Source organism: Lathyrus oleraceus, chromosome 7 (assembly GCF_024323335.1).
Source record: "Lathyrus oleraceus cultivar Zhongwan6 chromosome 7, CAAS_Psat_ZW6_1.0, whole genome shotgun sequence".
NCBI lineage: Eukaryota > Viridiplantae > Streptophyta > Magnoliopsida > Fabales > Fabaceae > Lathyrus > Lathyrus oleraceus.
This window is the reverse complement of record NC_066585.1, coordinates 172,569,363-172,592,272: the sequence shown is the minus strand read 5'-3', so window position 1 is coordinate 172,592,272 and position 22,910 is coordinate 172,569,363.

Sequence of the window (22,910 nt, the reverse complement as noted above, 5' to 3'; positions counted from 1 at the left end):
GGGATAAATTGCAAGCATCCGGCAATTACCCACAAGGACTAGCTGGGGATGCATTGATAAACAATCAATGATCCGGGGAACAAATCACTAGCAAACGGTGAAAGGACCCACTGGCAAACTCCCAAGGGGATAACATTGCGAGCATACGGCAATGATCCAGAAGACGACTTGCTGGGGATACAATTGCTAGCAACCGACAATTATCCACAAGTAAAGGGGTAATATCAACATCGAACAACGAATGAAGATAACCACAAAGAGTAACCATCATCGGTTAGGATGAACAACAAGGTTAACTCTGCAAAGGGGAGAAATTAGGGTTTACAACTACCGAATACGGGGTAGAATACCAAAATTCTGGCTGGGGATAAAATTGCTAGCATCCGGCAATTATCCACCTGCACCACGAGGTACAAACTCCACTGGGGAGAAAAACACAACATCAAAAATCCGCCATCAACCAGAACGAACCACAACAGTCTCTGCTAGGGGAAAAGAGATAGGACTTACGACTACCGAATACGGGGTAGTAGCCAACAACTCTGATGAGGATAAAAGGATTAGGGTTTACATCCACCGAATACGGGGTAGAGTACCACAACTCCGCGTGGGGAATGAAAGAAATCACGAATCCGCACGGGAACAAAAATAGGGTTTATAACAAACCACAAACTGCTGAAGAGCAGAAAAATTAGGATTTACAACTACCGAATATTAGGTAGAAAACCGAATCAACTCTTGCCGAGGGGTAAAAGGTATATAACCACAATTCCGCAAAGAAGGCAAGAAACGTAGGACTTACAACTACCGGTTACTGGGTAGGGGCCCACAAAGATTCCGCTGGGGATAAAAGAATTAACGCCGGTTACTGGGCAATTGACTCATTTATTCCACAGGGAAGCACGAGAAACGGTTGACAAATGCCAATTCGGGACCAAACCGAAAAGACAGACTGAATCAAAATTCATCCTATGAGGATATAACTCAATAGGAAAATCCATCCCAATATATGTGTCGGGAGGAAACGGAAGAAACCGTCATCCACGAAGATAATCTCAGTGGGGAACTGCAGAAGGAAAGACAGACGCTTTCTGCTTATGGGTTGACTCTATATGGAGAGATTTAAACACCTGACATCTGGTTGGGGAGATCTATAAAGAGATCTATATCACCCATAGCAGGAGACAACAAACAAAAGATAAATGGCAAAAAATGCAACATGAATATCTGAATATTTATGATTATGCATGAATATGCGTGATTTATGTTTGATGAATGCTGACAAAACAGACATATCTAACACGAACCGGGTCCAGGAATCAAACGCCCGGTACTATACTTCCAGGGGAAAAACCAACTGGAAAGCCAATCTGCCGGAGATCTACATGCTGAAAAGCAAGATCTGCGGGAAGGCAGAAGATCAGAGATATCAAAGACATCACGAAAATCTCTGAGTAAAGGATCAACAACAACCCAACTGGAGAACAGAAAGTCACAACAGGCACAAACAGCCACAAAGACAAATCTGTTGGGGAAACAGGAGAAATCCCGAAATATCTGCAGGGGATCTTCAATATCAACCGAGAAACAAAAGTTCACTGCTCAAACGAAAACTGCTATAAGAGCAACTCCACACAAACTCCACTGGGGAACAACCCACTAAGGGAGAACAGATCATCCATGTAGAAACTTCTGGACGAGCAACTCTACATGGGGAAAACAAGTAACCATCCCACTGAAGGAAAAACAGATCACACAAGTAGATTCTGCAACAAGCCACTCTACTGAGGATCAACCAGTCGGGACATCAACCCAATCTCTGGATGATAGACCACCAACCAACCCTACTGGGGAAACAGAGATTTCAACAAGCAAAAAATGCCACAAAAGCAACTATGTCGAGGATATCAATTCTGGAGGAGACTCTGAGGGCCTACCAACACAGAAGCAAACCTGATTCTGTTGGAGAGATCAACTCTACTGGGGATTTTGCACAAATACAACCCACCAAACCACGAATCTACTGGCGGATCTACTGGGAATTTCACTGAAGAATCCACTGGGATATGGAAGAGAGCTAGGGATCAACCACTAAATGCTGACTCTTCTGAGGAGAACACCTACAACTGCTGAGGAGGAACACAATCACTGCCCTGCTGACGGGATAATCGTACTGATGGGGAGATAGCAACTCCACTGGCGACTTGGCCGGGGAAGGGAGTACTGCTGGAACAAACGAAGTCTTCCACAAGCGCTCTGCCCTGGGGATATATCACAGATTCTGCTAGCGACTGTGCTGAAGAAAGACAGCAACAACCCTGCTTGCGACAATGTTGGGGAAAACGGTAAAGTACCGGGATATCAATCCACCAACCACTGAATCTTCAAAAAGAAAGCAACCATGTTGAGGAGAGAAACCACTTCGCTAGTGACTGTAGTGGGGAGAGACTACTGCTGGAGAAGAGAGCTAAGTCTTCAACAACACTCTGCTTGGGTAACAACCCACAACAACAACTCTGCTTGAGGAACAACCCCAACAACAAAGCAGGAGAAAGAGGATACAACCAATCATGCCAGGAATATGAACAAATGCCTTACCTGTTGGAAATCATGCCACCCTCGGGAGAGCACTGAGAAATTCTTGAGTATCCTTCTATCTTTGTGAATATTCACTTTGTTTAAAACAACAATTTTGAAAAAATTGACTTGTTTAAAACAATGACATTTTATCAATTAAAAATGCAAAACATTTGTTGAATTGAAACAAATAAGAGTGCAAATAATTGGATAAAAAGCTCAAATTTATTTGATGGAATGGTAGCCTGCAAATGGCAAGACTCCATAGATCGGTACAAATTTGAAATCAGTGATATATATTGGAAGAGGGCTACATTGAACATAATGATCCTTTCTCTACCAATTTGAATCTCGATGTATTCGAAGCTTCAGTTGACGACGAATCGAGAACTTCTGACGAAAAGACAGTTGCGGAACAGAAAGTCTTGTCAGGATGTAGTTACTTGCCGAATCCCTAATTTTTGCCTAGATTGCCCCAGGGTGAGGTACTCAATCTAGCGGGATGCAAATATACTTTTTTTTTCAAGTCTCTAACTTTTTCCTGGATCATCCTTGCGGGTTCTCCACCGAGACGCTCATTTTTTCCTAAGCCGCCCTTTCGGGTTTTCAACTTAGCGAGCTATTCTGTTTTTCATTTGCATATACTCTTCTTTTTTTTTTTAGGAAAAGTATTTCTTGACTGCATCTGAATTCACAGGACGAGTGAAATCCTCCCCATCCATTGTTGTAAGCATCAAAGCACCGCCTGAAAAGGCTCTCTTAACAACATATGAACCTTCGTAGTTTGGAGTCCACTTGCCCCTGGAATCGGGCACGAAAGACAAGACTTTCTTGAGCACGAGGTCACCCTCTCGGAACACACGAGGTTTGACCTTCTTATCGAATGCTTTCTTCATTCTCTACTGATATAACTGACCATGACACATGGCAGTCAATCTCTTCTCTTCAATCAAATTTAGTTGGTCATAACGACTCTGAATCCATTCAGCATCAGTCAACTTGGCTTCCATCAAGACTCTCATTGATGGGATCTCCACCTCTACTGGGAGAACAGCCTCCATGCCATAAACAAGAGAGAAAGGGGTTGCCCCTGTTGAAGTGCGGACAGATGTACGATAACCATGCAAAGCATATGGCAGCATCTCATGCCAATCTTTGTACGTAACTGTCATCTTCTGGACAATCTTCTTGATATTCGTATTAGCAGCTTCAACAGCCCCATTCATCTTAGGTCTGTAAGGAGAGGAGTTATGGTGTGCAATCTTGAATTCAGCGCACAACTCATCCATCATCTTATTATTCAGATTAGATCCATTATCAGTAATGATCTTATCTGGCACACTATAACGGCAAATCAGTTGGTTCTTGATAAACTTTACAACCACCTGTCTGGTCACATTCGCATACGAAGCGGCTTCAACCCACTTGGTGAAGTAATCAATTGCTACGAGAATAAACCTGTGCCCATTGGACGCCTTCGGTTCAATCATGCCGATCATGTCGATTCCCCACATAGAGAAAGGCCATGGTGACGAAATCACATTCAGAAGTGTCGGAGGAATATGAATCTTATCCGCATAAATCTGACACTTGTGGCATTTCTTCACATATTTGCAGCAGTCAGACTCCATTGTCAGCCAATAGTAGCCTGCTCTCAACATCTTTCTTGCCATGGCATGTCCATTGGAATGAGTACCAAATGAACCCTCATGGACCTCAGTCATTAACAGGTTTGCTTCCTGTCTATCCACGCATCTGAGCAAAACCATATCAAAATTTCTCTTGTACAGCACTTCACCACTGAGGTAGAAACTGCCTGACAACCTTCTCAAAGTTTTCCTATCTTTCACAGATGCCCCAGGCGGGTAGACCTGGTTCTGGAGGAGATTCTTGATATCAAAATACCAAGGCTTGTCATCATTCACTTCTTCCACTGCAAATATGTGAGCTGGTCTATCCAAGCGCATCACAGCAATATTGGGAACTTCATTCCAATACTTCACAACAATCATCGAAGCAAGCGTAGCAAGAGCATCTGCCATCCGATTATCCTCTCGAGGAATATGATGAAAATCAACTTCTGTAAAGAACATTGAGATCCTCCTTGCATAATCTCTGTACGGAATGAGACCAGGCTGATTCGTCTCCCATTCACCCTTGATCTGATTAACAACTAGGGCCGAATCACCATACACATCAAGATGTTTGATTCTCAAATCAATACATTCTTCCAGTCCCATAATACAGGCCTCGTACTCAGCCATATTATTCGTGCATTTGAAAGTTAGCCTTGCTGTAAGCGGAATATGCGTACCATGAGGGGTAACGATCAATGCCCCAATACCATTTCCGTACTGATTCACAGCGCCATCAAACACCATCGTCCATCTGGAACCAGGTTCCGGACCTTCATCAAGTGTTGGCTCATCACAATCTTTCATCTTCAAATACAGAATCTCCTCATCTGGGAAGTCATACTGAACAGACTGATGATCTTCAATCGGCTGGTGCGCTAAATGGTCAGCCAAGATATTACCTTTGATAGCTTTCTGAGCTCGATACTCGATATCATACTCAGACAACAACATCTGCCAACGGGCAATCCTCCCAGTTAAAGCAGGCTTCTCGAAGATATACTTGATTGGATCCATCCTGGATATCAACCAAGTCGTATGATTTATCATGTACTGGCGCAAACGCTTAGCAGCCCAAGCCAAAGCACAGCACGTCTTCTCAAGCATAGAGTATCGAGACTCACAATCAGTAAACTTCTTACTGAGATAGTAGATGGCAGATTCTTTCTTCCCTGATTCATCTTGTTGACCGAGTACACAATCCATCGAGTCCTCAAGAACAATCAAATACATAATCAGAGGTCTTCCTTCCACAGGCGGAGACAAGATCGGAGGTTCGGACAGATATTCTTTGATACTGTCGAAAGCTTTCTGGCAATCCTCGGTCCAATCATGGGATTGATCTTTCCGGAGGAGCTTGAATATCAGCGCGCCTGTGGCAGTCATGTGGGATATAAATCTGGAAATATAGTTCAAGCGGCCAAGAAAACCTCGGACTTGCTTTTCAGTTTTGGGTGCAGGCATCTCTTGTATTGCTTTGACCTTTGCAGGATCAACCTCAATACCTCTTTCACTGACAACAAAACCCAACAACTTGCCGGAACGGACTCCAAATGTACATTTGTTCGGATTCAGCCGAAGTCTAAACTTTCTCAGACGCTGAAAAAGCTTCAACAAATGCTCAACATGTTCAACTTCCGTTCAGGACTTAGCAATCATATCATCAACATAGACCTCTATCTCCTTGTGCATCATATCATGAAACAAGGTAGTCATAGCTCGTTGATACGTGGCTCCGGCGTTCTTCAAACCGAAGGGCATCACTCGATAACAAAATGTTCCCCAAGGTGTGATGAATGTTGTCTTCTCCATATCTTCGGGTGCCATCTTGATTTAATTATAACCGGAAAATCCGTCCATAAACGAAAAGACTTTGATTTTAGTTGTATTGTCTACCAACATATCAATGTGTGGTAGAGGAAAATCATCTTTCGGACTAGCTTTATTCAAATCTCTATAATCAACACACATACGGACTTTTCCGTCTTTCTTAGGAACAGGCACAATATTTGCCACCCATTGAGGATATGTAGAAGTCACCAGAAACCCCGCATCAATTTGCTTCTGAACTTCCTCTTTGATCTTCACTGCCATATCTGGATGAGTTCTTCTGAGCTTCTGCTTCACAGGCACGCACTCAGGCTTCAAAGGCAGGAAATGTTGCACAATATCTGTATCTAGACCCGGCATGTCTTCATACGACCAAGCGAAGATATCGGAATATTCTCGTAGCAACTCAATCAATCTCTTCTTGACAGACTCTTCAAGAAGTGCCCCAATCTTCACCATACGAACACAATCCTCATACCCCAAGTTGACTGTTTCCAGATCTTCGAGGTGCGGCATAATGATCTTCTTCTCGTGCTCAAGGAGACGGGTAATCTCATCAGGAATCCCTTCAACATCATCTTCCTCTGCCTCGAATACGGGGAATTCAAAATTGGGAGATGGCGTTGGATCATTATGTTCAATGGGTTTTAGGATCAACCTGCATAATGATTTTGGTTAATGAAAAACTTTAGAATCTAAACAAGCAAATCATTATGCAGATGAAAAGATTGCTTTTATTCTTGTTTTTATGGGTTTTTTATGATCACTGATTTCATGCAAAAAAGCAAAAAGTGAAAACAAATGGAAAAACAAATGTTTAACAATGCATTAATTGAATGAAAACATCATTGTATATATGCTGCCAACAATGTCATCACTTTTCCTTTTGGCATGGGAGAAGGGTTTTAAACAAAGTGAACAATTACTCTGATCTATGGATGACTGTAGGAACATCTACAGCGACCCAATTGTGGCAGACACCACCAGGTATGATGAAATTGTCCAAGTCCTCTGCATCCTCTTCCAAGATAGCAGCAGCCTCTTCAGGTTGATCAGCATGGATGAAACCTCCACTCTTGAACAGCCCACGCTCATTGAATTCCCCAGAACAGTAGCCAATGCCAGCCCGGGATTTATTGTCTTCAAGCTCAATCACCTTCCCTAATCCAGCAACTGCACCACATTCAATGGCCAGTTTCGCATCACGGTAGGAAGCAAATGAATGAGACTTCTTCTCAATTGGTTCATCAATAGATAAAGCTTGGAACGGAGTTCCAACTTCATCCTCAGCGTCAATATACGAGAAGGAAGACAAGTGGCTAACCAGGAGAGCCTTTTCTCCCCCTACCACAACCAGTTTCTTGTTCTTGACAAATTTCAGCTTCAGGTGTAGGGTGGATGTCACGGCGCCAGCCTCGTGAATCCATGGTCTGCCAAGGAGATAACTATATGATGGGTGGATGTCCATAACCTGGAAGGTAACCTGGAAATCACTTGGTCCAATCTTGATTGGGAGATCAACTTCCCCAATCACCGTCTTACGCGACCCATCAAACGCTTTCACAACAACACCACTCTGCCTCGTGAATCCATGGTCTGCCAAGGAGATAACTATATGATGGGTGGATGTCCATAACCTGGAAGGTAACCTGGAAATCACTTGGTCCAATCTTGATTGGGAGATCAACTTCCCCAATCACCGTCTTACGCGACCCATCAAACGCTTTCACAACAACACCACTCTGCCTCATGGGAGGCCCCTGATATGACAACTTCGAGAGAGTGGATTTTGGCAATACATTCAGAGATGATCCAGTGTCCACCAGCATGTTGGACATGGCATCAGACTTGCAGTTCATAGAAATGTGTAAAGCCATGTTGTGGTCTCTTCCCTCCTCAGGGAGATCGGCGTCACAGAAACTCAACGTGTTGCAAGCAGTGATGTTTGCAACTATACCATCAAACTGTTCTACAGTGACGTCATGATCAACATAGGCCAGATCCAAAACCTTCTGCAGAGCCTCTCTATGGGGTTCTGAATTCAGCAGCAGAGATAAAACGGAAATTTTGGAGGGCGTTTGTAGCAGCTGGTCTACAACGTTGTACTCACTCTTTTTGATGAGCCTCAGCATCTCATCACATTCTTCACTCACAATGCCACTCAGGCCAACTGAAGAATCAGGAGTCTTTTGTACAAAGGAGGTTTTGGCAACAGGTGCCGGATTCTGAACATTCACAGTCGTCCCCACCGGACGCTCAACAGTATCAGAAGCAACAGCCCTAGCCTGAGGCTTAGGCGCAGAAAATACTCGACCACTCCGGGTCAACCCACTCACATCAGCAATGTTGGTTACGGAGGTTGAAGGCAACGGCACTTCTCTCCCATCTTCAACAGCAACGGGATTATATCTGAACGGCACAGCTCGGTCAGAAGAATAGGGCACAGGGCCTGCAGGCTTGATGACTAGTGAAGGAGAGACCTTCGGCTTGCTGCTATCATATCGGATAACAACAGGCTCGGGCAGCTTGAACACAGGAGATATAACATTTACCTCAGGTTCGTCTTCATCAACATTTCTGTTCTGAAGAATCTCAATAGTTCCCTCATCTAGCAACTCTTGAAGTTCTCTGCGCACTTGGCGACACCCCAAACGGTTGACCGAACAGATGCGGCATCTATCATGGTCATGCTCCATATGGTTGTACTGACACAGCAAGCGATGTAATTCGACCAGTGACTGTCGAATATGACTGACATATTTGACTTTATATTTCCCAAGACACCCCTGGACCATGTTCACAGATTTCCCATGCGCAGGCAATGGGTTCTTTGTAACATTAGGGGCTGAGTCCTCGAAGCTCAGAATGCCGCATCTCATGAGGTCTTGTACCTTGGTCTTCAACGGAAAGCAGTTCTCAATGTTGTGACCCGGAGCACCTGAGTGATACACACAGTGCTGGTCTGGCTTGTACCACCACTAAGGATTTGTAGGCACGGCAGGAGGATCCCTGGGACTAACCAACTTCCTTTCCAACAAGGAAGGATACAGCTCGGCATATGACATAGGAATTGGATCGAAATTGATCTTCTTCCTATCATAACTCAAATTAGCCTGGTTGGTAGTGCTGCCACGAGGCTGGTAAGCCTGTTGCTGTGGACGATGTTGTTGTTGATATTGCGGTTGCTGCTGAGGCTGCTGATACTGAGCACTATCTCTGAAAACAGGTGCTATATGAGCCACCTGGTGCTGATTGCTTGCACGGCGTGCAGGCTTCCTCTGAACAGAGGGTCTTCTGGATTTAGTATGGGATTGCACAGCATGTGCCTCCCCATCCTTCTTCTTAAATGCCCCATACCGTTTAGAAGAGCTCTCATCTTTAGCCAAACGTCCTTCACGGACTCCTTCCTCCAGACGCATCCCCATGTTCACCATCTCGGTGAAATCAGAGGGAGCACTCGCGACCATCCACTCGTAATAAAAAGAACTAAGAGTATTCAAAAAGATCTTAGTCATCTCTTTCTCTTCTAGCGGAGGAGTGATCTGAGCAGCCAATTCTCTCCACCTCTGGGCGTACTCCTTGAATGTCTCCTTATCCTTCTGGGACATGGCCCTGAGTTGATCACGGTCAGGCACCATATCAATATTATACTTGTATTGCTTGACGAAGGCTTCGCCAAGATCATTGAAGGATCGGATGTTTGCGCTATCAAGGCTCATATACCAACGAAGAGCCGCACCGGACAAACTATCCTGAAAATAATGGATCAAAAGCTGATCATTATCTGTTTGCGTAGACATCTTTCTGGCGTACATGACCAGATGAGCAAGAGGGCAGGTGTTCCCTTTATATTTTTCAAAGTCAGGCACTTTGAATTTAATCGGAATTTTAACACCGGGAACTAGGCAAAGCTCAGCAGCAGACTTGCCGAACAAATCCTTCCCTCTGAGGGTCTTCAACTCCTTTCTCAGCTCAAGGAATTGATCGTTCATAGCCTCCATCTTCTCATTAACATCTGGGCCCTCAGACGGCTCAGAATGATAGATGGTGTCGTCTACCCTAGGCATGGTATGCACGACAGGAGGAGCAGCAGCAAGGACCGGGCTAGATGCCGGCATAGAAGAAAAGGTTGGAGCAGGAATATCAGGCATGAAACCTGGAGGCATACCCCAAGGAAACCCGGCTGGCATAGCATTGGGCACAAAATGAGCACTGGCAGCTGGCACAGTCGGAGCTACAATCTCTGAAATGACCGTCCTCTGGATAGGAGTTGTAGGCGGTTGAGCAGGTTGATTCTGAGCAGCAAGGAGTTGCTCCATCAAAGCGCCAAGTATGGCGACCTCTTCCTTCAGTTCGCGGTTCTCTTGTTCCAACTGATCCATTACTCTTGCAGAATTGGCTCTTGTATAGTACCGGTGAGTCAGCTTGTCTTCAAAATAAATGAAGAGTACAGAGTTAGGCCATAGACAAGAAGACCAAGAACGACACCTGCTCATGCAAAATGATGCATGAAATGCTTGTGCATATGCTTTGGTTCATTTTCAAGGAACTTTCAGGGTATTATTTGCAATTTTTGATCATTTAAAGCGTTTTGATCTCATATGGAAAATATCTCATTCAATATATTTTGAACAAAGAAGTACATCATTTTTGATTCGATTACAAAGAGGAAAGGAAAATAAACATCCTATGGATCCCTAGAAGCTCGGGATGCTGGAAGACGAGATGCACACAGCTTCTTGATCTCTCTCTCATAGGGTGCTTCCATATCCGCTTTCTCCTTTGTCAGTCGATCATACTTCCTCTTCCAGAACTTGGAGGACTGAGGAAGCAGAGAAGTCCAATTATCATTCGGATCATCGATCACCTGATGTTCGAGAAACTCAATCAGAGCGTCCTTCTCCCTCAGCTGATGAAGCAACTCTTCTCTTTCACGGATCCAGGCACGTGAAAGGTCTTCTTCTCTCAACTCCTCTACATCTTGGTTAGGGAGGGTTGAAGGCCCAGCCACAACCAACGGTGTAGGTCTCGGATGATCATATGGCATGAGGTACTCGGCAGCTCTCTGTCTGGCCCAAGAGGTATATGGCTCCAAAGCAATGCAATTCTTCGGACCCAACTCATTCCTAGTCTTCTTGCAGATCTTGCGCCAAGCGCGGACAAATCTGGCTTTCAGGCCTTGGGGATCTTTACCCTCCTGAAAGAATACACCTTCTAACAAAATGTTATGAGGTTTGTCCTTTAGGGGGAACCCAAGCTGACGACGTGCTAGAATAGGGTTGTAGCTGATCCCACCACATGTACCAAGAAGAGGCACATTAGGGAATTCACCACAATAATCAATAATCTGCATAGTATCATACACGCGATCATACCAAGAGATGTCAGCATTAGTGAGAGACATGAGTCTCTGAGACCACCGTAGACATCCCTTGTTCTCCTTGAAAGCAACAGTCTGCGGCAAGTGCGAAATAAACCACTTATACAGCAGAGGCAGACAACACACAATAACTCCTCCACCCTTTGTGTTCCTCATATGCAAAGAGACATAGGCATCACCCAACAGAGTCAGAACGGGATTAAGAACTGAAAAGATCCTAATGGCGTTCACATCCACAAATTTGTCGATGTTGGGAAATAATACCAGACCATAGATGAGCAACACAAATAAAGCCTCAAAGGCATCCTCACTCCTGGACTTCCCATAAACGATGGCTTGAGCAATGAGGAACTCGGAAGGAAGACCCTGAATTCCACCTTTGGTAGTCAGATTAGCTTTAATCAATGCTTCATCTATGTGCAACAAGTTTGCAATCTCTCGAGCGGTCGGAATACTCTCCAAGCCACTGAACGGCACCTGATCCAGAATCGGGATCCCAATAAGATGAGAATACTCCTCAAGCGTAGGCAGCAACTGGAAGTCCGGGAAAGAGAAGCAGTGATACAGAGGATCGTAAAACTGAGCCAGAGTACTCATCAAACCCTCATCAACCTGAGTATTCAGCAGAGGCAGAAGCTTCCCATAGCGAGCTTTGAAACCCAAGGGATCTAATACATAGGATGTCAGATTCCTTAACTCTTTCACATCAGGTTATCTAAAGCTGTACTTCTTTGTATGCCTTTTTGGTCTTTCCATGTCTGAAAGTTTTGCAAATAAACCCTTTTAAGTTCCTTGAAAATTTTTCTCTTTTTCTGATGACATGAAATGCAGATGAATGCATGAATGCATGAATGCAACAATCACACTCAAGGATCAAACAAGTCACACCAAACAAAGGTCATGGGAAAGCTCATTGTATCCCTAATATCAATCATCCATTTTGGTGGATTATGGTTTTCACCTTATCAACACCCAAGTTCCATTGATATTAACGGTACATGAACCGGCTCTGACATCCTTAATATCAATCATCCGTTTTGGCGGATTATGGTTTACACCTTATCAACGCCCAAGTTCCATTGATATTAAGGTTGTCTGAACGACTCAACCATGAATCACGGGTTTGCTGAGAGTCACGAGCATGGAGTCTCGGTTAAGAACCACCCAAAGGGAGTGTACTAGGGTTTAAACCTGCCAGACATGTTCTACCAGGGGTTCCCATAATCATCGTCCCATCTCTCGGATATTGTCGGAGGAACGAATACTCGTATTTCAAAAATATTCTCAAGAGAGACTCTTATGAGTGTAGTATCGCGTAACAATCGCATCAGATCTGACATCTGAACGACCTCCGCACTACGTCCTAAAAATAGGCCAAGATGGGCTTGGTAAACTACGGTCCTTGGCTTCTAAGGCACATGATTGAAAGAATAATGCCTAACCACAAATAACTTGTGTGACATTATTAATCCAACATGACCTCCACCAAGTGAATGGACTCGCAAGTCAACTGGCTAAGGAATACTCCACACCAGTCAACAAGACTATACCATTCTCCTATCCTAGAGTGCACTCGAGTTCGGGTATAGAACTCATCTCACAGAGATCACCAAAGCAAACAGCAAATGTATATCAAGCAATTCAAACATTACAACCAATACAGTTATCCCAAATTGTACAAAAATATGTCAAATAACAAATAACAATATATCACACAACAAGGGTGAAAAGTAGGCAATACCACCAAGGAAGTTGATCCCCAGCAGAGTCGCCACTTTTCTGTAGCGGTGTATTCGTCACTTTATGATTTATTGATTAAACCAAAAGCAAAGTATACAAAGAATCGAGTCGCCACCGCACTTTTATTTATCCAAAGGACTGGCTAAAAAGCGAACAAAAGCCTAAGAAGTTTTACACATAGAAAACTAATGAAAAGATCAGAGATCGGGGTAAGGGGTAAATTACGCAATGGGAAGGTGTTAGGCACCCAAAACGTCCTAGGTACTCCTAGGGAGCCCTTTTCACACTTGTTGAATGAAAATGTTTATTTGTTTATGACATATTGTGCAAACATGAATGGGAAGATGAGAAAAGAATGTACAAGTTATTATTTTTGTGTTTGAACGGATGAACCCGTTGCCTACGTACCTTTCCATGAAAAGGTAAAGGATCAAAACGCCGTAGTTCGGCTAAAAGATTTCCAAATTATCAGTGGGTTCATTTTAAAACAAGAGCACTAAGGCTTTTCATTCTCAACGGGAGAAAACTCAACCAAGACCAACAATCCACCATGCAAGGATAGCTTCAACATACTAGTGAGGGGTTAACCCTATAATAAGTATGGAAGACTTACAATCAACTCACTAAGGATGTGGTGAGATTTACATCAACCACTATGAGAATTGAAACCTATGGCTAATGTATGAAAACATATCAACAATGGACAAAGCCACAAAACAATTGAATGGGTGGAGTTAATTGATTATGAGTATTTACAAAATATGGTCAAAGTATGATTAAGATTCAATTCAGAAAGAAGTGTTATCAAAAGTGAAGTTTGAAAATCAAGGACTTAAGGTCCAGGTTTCTAATTTGAAAAGACATGAAAATGTTTGCACAATAGTTCAAAGTTCTTGAAAGCAACATGTGAAAAGGGGTTTAGAATCAAAAGGGTGTGGATGAAGGAGTGTAAAACTTCTCAGAAGTTCACCTCTTGAAATCATATAGAAGATGATTCAAGTGTGTCCTTTGGAATGAGGCAACAATGCAAGTAAGCAGATAAAAAGCAAGGTGATACCGGATGCCAATCAATGGCCTTACACCAATCTCACAAACAAAAGCGGATACCGGATACCAATAAATGGATTTACACCAATCTCCTAAAACAAAACAATGATACCGGATGCCAATAAATTGACTTATACCAATCTCACAAACAAAAGCAAAACAAAGATACCAGATGCCAATAAATGGTCTTACACCAATCTCACAAAGCAAAACAACACATGGATATCAGATGCCAATCTATCTGGACTTATTCCAATCTCCACAGGATGATCATAGGAATACAAGTGCCAACAACATGGACTTACAATTGCATCCTCACATACAACAAACAAACAGAAGCACTAAGCAAAGAGGACATAAGTGGCCAATGGAATGGTCTTACACTCAATCCCTTCCAAATCATAGGAACACTGGCCAATGAATGGACTTACAGTTGATTCCTCAATGGGCAAACACAGATATGTCACAACAATATGAATGATGATCATGCAATAATGAACAATTAATGATGATAAATGCACAAAGGTAAACAAGCAAACATGTACAGATGAATCAACCAATCAAGTCAAATAGCACACACTATATACAAGCAATTAGGCTCAAACAAGGGTTAGACTTTAAAGTCAACTGGAATGGGATGAATGGTGCTCTTAACCTTAACATTGAGAGTTAAGGTGAAGCAGATGAAAGGATATGAGGGGTGTGCCTCATTGCTCTTATCCCTGGTCAGGGAGAGCTTCAAATGATAGAATGTGTGGGAGTTCAGAAAGTGGGAACTCTCTCCACAAGTTAATGACTCTATAGATCTTGGGTTAGGATCCACAATGCTACAACATGTAATGTGAGCAAAGGGAAGACACACAGAATAGTAGGAGATGGACTACACATCTCTTTTATCTACCGATTGCCTTATCAAAAGGACTTTTCCTGCTTGGGGACAAAGATAAACAATCACAAACATTGCCTCTTAAGGAGGACTTCAGACAGGTGCCTGGCCAAGTAACAAGCCAGGTCTTCCAGACTACATGAAGAAGAGAAAGTATACCTAATTGGTTAAGCAACCAAGAAAAAGCAAGTTCAAAATGAACTTAAGCAACTAATGTACCTGAAATCAATCCAATTCAATTAGTACTCAAGTCACAAAAGTCAAACAGATAAACCAACAGTCAACAGACAATCTACAATCAACAATCAAAGCTACATTGTGCAAAGCACAAGCTCAACTCAAATGAGCTAAGAACAACCTACAAAATAGCTCAAGATTAGTCAATAACAACCAAACAAACCAACTCAAGCCATGTGAATTAATCTCCTTAAAGCCATATGCTTCTTAACCTGAAAACAAACTCAGACATGAGAAGCCAACCCTTAGGCCAAGGCCTAGGGTCAAAGAAAGAGCAATGGACCAAAACAGAACATGAAAATTGGTAAGAATCAAGATTTATCAAATAAGAACATCATCCAATTGGTCTCACATCAAAACTATGCACCAAATCCATTTCACAAAGCAACTAGGGCAAAGCATGCACATTGGAAACTCATAGAGGCAAACAGAATGAACCAACTTAAATCAAATCAAGAATGGCTCAATAAATTCCAAGAAAAATCATGTCTAAACAGAACACATTGAATGAGCAACACACCAAAAATCATGACATTTGGACAAGTAGAAGTATGTCAATTAAAATCAACAAGTCAAGGTAAGCATAAACAAGCTCAAAAGAAGCACAAATGGTGCACCAACTTCACATACACATAAAACAGTGATGACAAATGATAAATGATCCAAACCAAAGCCAAAACGAACTTCAACATGTTAGGAATCAATGTACAAATTTTCAAGCTCATAGGATAAGGCATAAGAATTTCACAAATCATGGAAGTTCAACACTCAACAAAAGTCCAATTATGACCAAACAGCAAAGAAAATCTCAAACAAATTGGAAATGGATCCAAAAATTCTGCAAAAAATCATGCTCAAACTAGACATCCAGGAGTGTCATCATGCAAAAATTCAGATCATTTGGCAAATGAATGGCATGGTAAATAAAATCAGCAAGTTGGACAAGAAATGGTGTGACACACATTGTCACACCTTCATTAATCACATCATATCTCAACATCCAGAAATGCAAAAAATGCAAACTATATACCAAAATGACCAAGAATGAGTCTAGTTTATGCATTTCAATTTTCAGCTTCATTGGATCAAGCATCATGATTTCATAAAAGAAATGGCAAGCAATGTGCAAGAAGCATACATGTTAACATTCTCTAGCACCAATTAATTTTCAGCCATGCACAAATTATGTAAAAATAACCAAAAAATTCTAGACAGAAAATGTGACATAACACAAAAATCCTCATATTTTTTTGGATCATTTATCGATTATTCATGAATTTAGGAAGATGGAGAAGGAATAAAAAAATGTATGAAGCATAGCATATGAATAATGGAGGGAAATGAAAATCAGCAAAAACATTTGAACTAAATGCCACAGGCCGGAATCGAAGCCGGTAACATTTCAAACAGGGAAGCGCGCGCCAGGACAAAACGACGTCGTTTTGCCTCGAAATCCAATCCATCGCTAAGCGAACAGAAACCTTCGCTAAGCGAGCAATCATCTTCTCCAGTCTTTCGCTAAGCGAACATATCCTTCGCTAAGCGAAGATTCGTCTTCTTCGCAAAAAAAAGACGACGAACAGTAGCAACACATGAGCATCAAGAACAAATTTCTCAGAAATGGAAATTAAGCATATCAACGTGCACCTCCTTCATCATACATCAAGAATCCATAACTAGTTCATCGAGAAACACTCAAACATGCATGAATCGAAGCAAATAAGAATCATCATCCAAACTTTAAAAAAGCATATCTCACTCAATTTTGCATGAAAATCGATGGTTCAAAGCTCAGAACACTCAGCATCAAAAGATCTACAACAATGACATAACAAATTCGAGAAATAAGGGAATCGAGTTTGTGACCTCTTGAAGTGCAGAATCGAAATTGGATGAATTCAGGCCTTGCAATGCTCCAAACCTCTTCTATGATGCTTGTATGAATGATTGGAAGTGAGATTGAAGTTTAATTGTGCACGAATCTTCCAGAATTTCAAATCACCATTGATGAGTTCAAGCTTCAAGATGCTCCAATCTTGCACGAATTTGCTATGGATCTATGCTCAATCTTGCTTAATAATGCTTCAGAATCATGAATTGATCAAGATAAATGCAATTTGTTTGAAGAAATTGGAAGAAAATTTTGAGAGAAAAGTGTGAAAATTTTGAGTGTTTTGATCTAGATCTGAAAATTGTGATTGTTGTTAGCAGAAAAACAGTTAGGATTTGTGTTATATACCCCCTACTAATCACTCTCCTAATCATGTTTAAGCAATGGTAATTGGAATTAGTAAAATGGAGTGCAAATGCAAAATTGGGATTTCACCCTATGCATGAAAATGCATGGTGAATAGTGCACGAAAATTCACTTAATTTCTCTTAAAATTCTGTTTTGGAGCCAATGGAAGTGGTGTGAAATGGAAATAATGCATATTTTTCAAATTCACATTTTCCCACCAAAATTCAAAATGAAATCAAGTGAAAAATGCACTTTTTTTGTGATGAGTTTTAATGAAATGTGATGCATGATTATGATAATAGAGATCAAGAGAAAATTGCTCCAAAAAGAACCACATGAATTGGCTTTTTGGTTCAAAAGTTATGCCTTGTTGAAGTTCAAAATTTCTTGACAATGATTTGATCATAACTTGCCAACCACACATGAGAAATGGATGTTCGGGGACTTTTTGGAAAGGTGAGAGCAAGATCTTCAACTTTCATGTTGGGCAAAATTTGATTTGAAGCTTTCTTGGACATGTAAATTTGAGGGGAAGACCTTTCCATTTTTGGCAGTTTGAAATTACAGGTCACTTACTATTTTTAGAAACTTTTTGTCTGACCTTAAATCCTTCAATGATGATGTTTGACATGTTATATGAGACTTTTATGGACATGAATGAGGCCTCTCTAACCATCTCCCATCATCAAATCCCAGATTTTATGCACAGTCGACCACAGTTGACTTTGCTAGGGCTTTGGTTGACTGAACAATGCTTTGATGAGATTCAAGCCTCTACCACTTGAGATCTTGATTCAAAATGATGTCACAACTCATATGAACTCTTGATAAATGATCATGGTGCCCAAATTCTTCAAAATGGCCACCATCTATGGCTCAATGCATGCCTTTGACTGGCTTGACCTAATGTTGCTTCATCTGCAAGTAACAAGGTTAGATGACAATATTTTTGTACTTTTGGTTAGTAAACAAATGAAAAGCAATGATATAAAAATTCAATACAATGCTTGGTGATCAAGAACCACACTCAGAAGACAACCCACCCACAAGGAAGGAGGCAAGGTGCACAATGATCCTTGAGGCAATGATATGATATGATATGAATGCCATGAGGGATCTTAGGGACAAAATTGGGGTCTTACAACAGTGCACGGGATTGTGTTTGTTTTCACTCAAAAAATCATTTTGGAGCTAAAGGCAATGGTGGAATGTTCAAATAATGCACCAATTTTAAACTTCATATTTTCCCTCCAAAAATCAAGTGAAATGACAAATGTTCATATGATGATAATGCATGGAATGTAATGCAAGATTTGGAAACTAGAGATCAAAATAAGAACAATGCAAAAAGAGCCATCCAGTTTGGAGTTTTGGTTGAGAAGTTATGGCCATTTGAATCTTCAAGTACACTTTGCCATGTTTTGATCATATCTCCTTAACCACACATGAGAAATTGATGATCTTGGACTTTTTGGAAATGGGAGAGAAAGATATACAACTTTCATGTTCAACAAAATTTCATTTGAAGCTTTCTTGGTGATGTAATTTGAAGTTGAATTTAGGTTAAAACCTTTCCATTTTTGGCAAATTTGAATTATAGGTCACTTTCTATTTTTGGAAAGTTTTGACCTGACTTTATTTTCTTCAATGTTGATGTTTGAAATGTCAAATGAGACTTGTTTGAACACGAATGAAGTATTTCTAATCACTTCCCACCTCCAAATCCAACAGTTGACTTGGCAGTTGACTTTTTAGGCCTTCAGTTGACCTAGCAATGTTCTGATGAAATTCAAGCCTCTACCACTTGGGATTTTGCTTCAAAATGGCATTATAGCTCATATGAACTCTTGATAATGATTGTGGTGCCCAAATTCTCAAGAATGGCCACCATCTATTGCTCAATGACTGTCTTTGACTGCCTTGACCTGTGGTTGCTTCATCTGCAAGACAAAGGTTAGATGACATATTTTTGTACTTTTGGTTAGTGGTAAAAAGAAAAGCAATGATATACAAATACAAAACATGCTTGGTGATCAAGAATCACCCTCAACAAGATAACCCACCCACAGGGAAGGAGGCAAGGTGCACAATGATCCTTGAGGCAATGATATGATATGATATGATGCCATGAGGGATCTAAGGGACAAAATTGGGGTCTTACACCTGTCAGCATCGGCAGAGATAAGGAACAGTGATAAATGAGGCGGCACGCGTGGCAACGAACCATGCTGGGGATAACAAGCCATGAGCATGCTATCCTCTATTCAACCCTAGCAAACGAACAATTTGCGCTCAGCTGGAGATTTTTCTCTCTTTACTTTTTTTCCTTTGAACCCCAAAACTTCTTTGATTATCATTTCCATCTCCGCCCGACAGAAATCCTTCCTCCAATATCGCACTACTGGGGAATACTGTTAATTCAAAATCACGATGCCAAACTCCTCAGAGTAACATCTTCACCCTCTGGCGAAGCCAATCCTCAAACAGTAACCACGGCTTGAGACTAGCTTATGCTTGCAATGCTGATGCATGATGATTTTTTTAGTGTAATGCTCCATAACCATGGAAATGCTACGCAATTAACTATGCAACATGCTATGCTTGTCTAAATGATGAATGCATAAAAAGTATCCCCCTCAAGGGACTCTTCTGGGGAGCTCGAGGCACTCTGCTGAAGAGCTCGACAACACTCCAATCTCCACCCTACTGGGGAATAGCACTGCTGCTAGGAAAGGCCCACCCTCACCAGGGATGACCTCCACTGAACCCGATCCACTTGGGGACTTCGCTGGGGAAGAAGCCACCAACACACTCTGCGGGGAAAACAACAATCTTTGACTTGCTGGGGAAAAAACTAGCAACGGACACCTCCGCTGGGGAAATAGTAATCTCCAACCCTGCTAGGGAAGACACAGACCTTGAATCTGCTGGGGAGACATAGACCTTGAATCTGCTGGGGAGACACAGACCTTGAATCTGCTGGGGAGGTAACAATCCTAACTCTGCTTGGGGAAACCAGGAAAGTATGGCACAAAACACCCGTCGACTCGTCGAACCCTGGTATTCCATATCTAAACCCAATATCAGCTTTCCACTTTTGAGAGCTCCCAGACTCGTCTGGACTTTTCTGATTCATCACCTTGTATTCTCGACTGCTTCGTACTCCACGGAGATCGAACTCCCTGGATTCATACAAACTTTCCAATCCTCAGACTTTGAAGAGTCTTCTTGATTAATACTCCAGAATTGTCGTACGTTTCTCTCACCATCTTTTCACCATTCCTCAATCCCTTGTCCCTGATTGGACTCCACGGGGATCCTTTGTCAAAAGCTTCCACATCACAACCTGCAAGTGAGCGAAAATATATAACAGCACCTGCAAAAGAGATCGTTAGACAAAAACGTGCCCCAGGCGTGCCAAAGTTTCAACACCTAGGTCACTCAACCTTCCGAATAAGATTTCAAGCTTTCAATCTTATAAGCATGCATAGGAAGGGACCTCCATGTCTTAAAATGCCAAGATTCTTTATCAAAATAAACGGATGTTTTTGCAATCAAAGCGGTATTGAAAACAAAAAACAAAAATTATTTGACTGAATATGCATTTTATTGATTGGAAAAAGTGTGGCTCATGAATGAGCAATACAAAGGAAGCAATTCCTGAAAAGAGGTAATTGCGCACAAAAGGAAAAATCTATCCTAATGGCAATGTGAAACCGCGATCTCATCGAGTTCCAACTCGGTTACACCCCATATGTCCTCATACTTTCCGTGCTTTCTGCCTCCTGAACAAGACGCTTCCAATCGATCCCTACCGGGGATTATCCACGGTGTCTTAACCAAAGCAAACGATCATGCTGGACGCAGTTGTTCATTTCAATCCCTCTTTTGCCTGGACCGCCCTTTCGGGTTTTTAGTCCACCGGGATACCCTTTTTTGCCCAAGCCGCCTTTTCAGGTTTTCGACTTGTCGGGTGTACAATTTTTTCATTTTATCCCTAATTTTTGCCCGAACCTTTTTTCATTTTTTTTTTCGGTTCGCCAGGATGCCCATTTTTGCCTGGACTATTTTATTCTTTTCGTCCAGCGGGTCTCTTATACGAAGTATTTTTTAACTGCGTCCGCATTTACAGGGGATGGAAAATCCTTGCCATCCATGGTCGTTAACAACAAGGCTCCGCCAGAGAAGACCTTCTTGACCACGAACGGACCTTCATATTTGGGTGTCCACTTTCCCCTACGATCGTTTTGAGGAGGAAGGATCCTTTTCAACACCAGATCTCCTACGTGATACACACGAGGTCGCACCTTTCGGTCAAAAGCACGCTTCATCCGCTGCTGGTACAACTGCCCATGACAGATGGCCGCCAGCCTCTTTTCCTCAATCAGGCTCAACTCTTCATACCGAGTCCTTACCCATTCAGCTTCTTGCAATTTCACGTCCATCAGGACTCTCAAAGACGGAATTTGAACCTCAACCGGTAGCACGGCCTCCATTCCATACACAAGCGAGAATGGTGTTGCCCCAGTAGACGTACGCACCGAGGTACGATATCCATGCAATGCAAACGGCAACATCTCGTGCCAATTCTTATAGGTCACGACCATCTTCTGCACAATCTTCTTAATATTCTTATTGGTTGCCTCAACCGCCCTGTCATACCCCGATTTTGGTCCTGAATTTTTTATGTTTTTATTTTTGTTTAGCATGCTTGGCCTAACCTTACTTTGGTTTTATATGAGGATTGGTCTTGGTCCAAAGTCATGGTGTTGTTCATGTGATTGTTAATGCACATATGGTCTTGGTCATCCAAACAACCAACCTTCTTGTGTCACAAGCCAATTGCCAATCATGCCACTTGATTCATGAATATCCCTTTCAAATCCTAATCTTATACCATCATTTCATGGCCTTGTTAACACATACTACCAGTCAAGTCATGTTCTTTTCAAAGTCAAGCATTCAAGTCATAAAATAAACCAATTGTAAAACAAATTTCAAACCATTTCAATTCATTTCACATCATTTCTAAACCATCACATTTGATTCTACATAAAAAAAAGGGTACAAGTCTTGACAATTTTGACCAATTGTTGACTTTGGTCAACAGTTGACTTTTTGGTCAACATTGACCGAAGTCACCCAAAACCCAAAAGCCCTAATTTTTACCACAATCATCAATCATTTGTCCATTTACAAGAAAAATGCAAATAAATTTGAATTTTAACCAATTGTTGACTTTGGTCAACAGTTGACTTTTTGGTCAACTTTGACCAAAGTCAACCCTATGCCATTGGTCATCCCTAATCACTAAATGACTAGTCCTAACTCTCATGACAT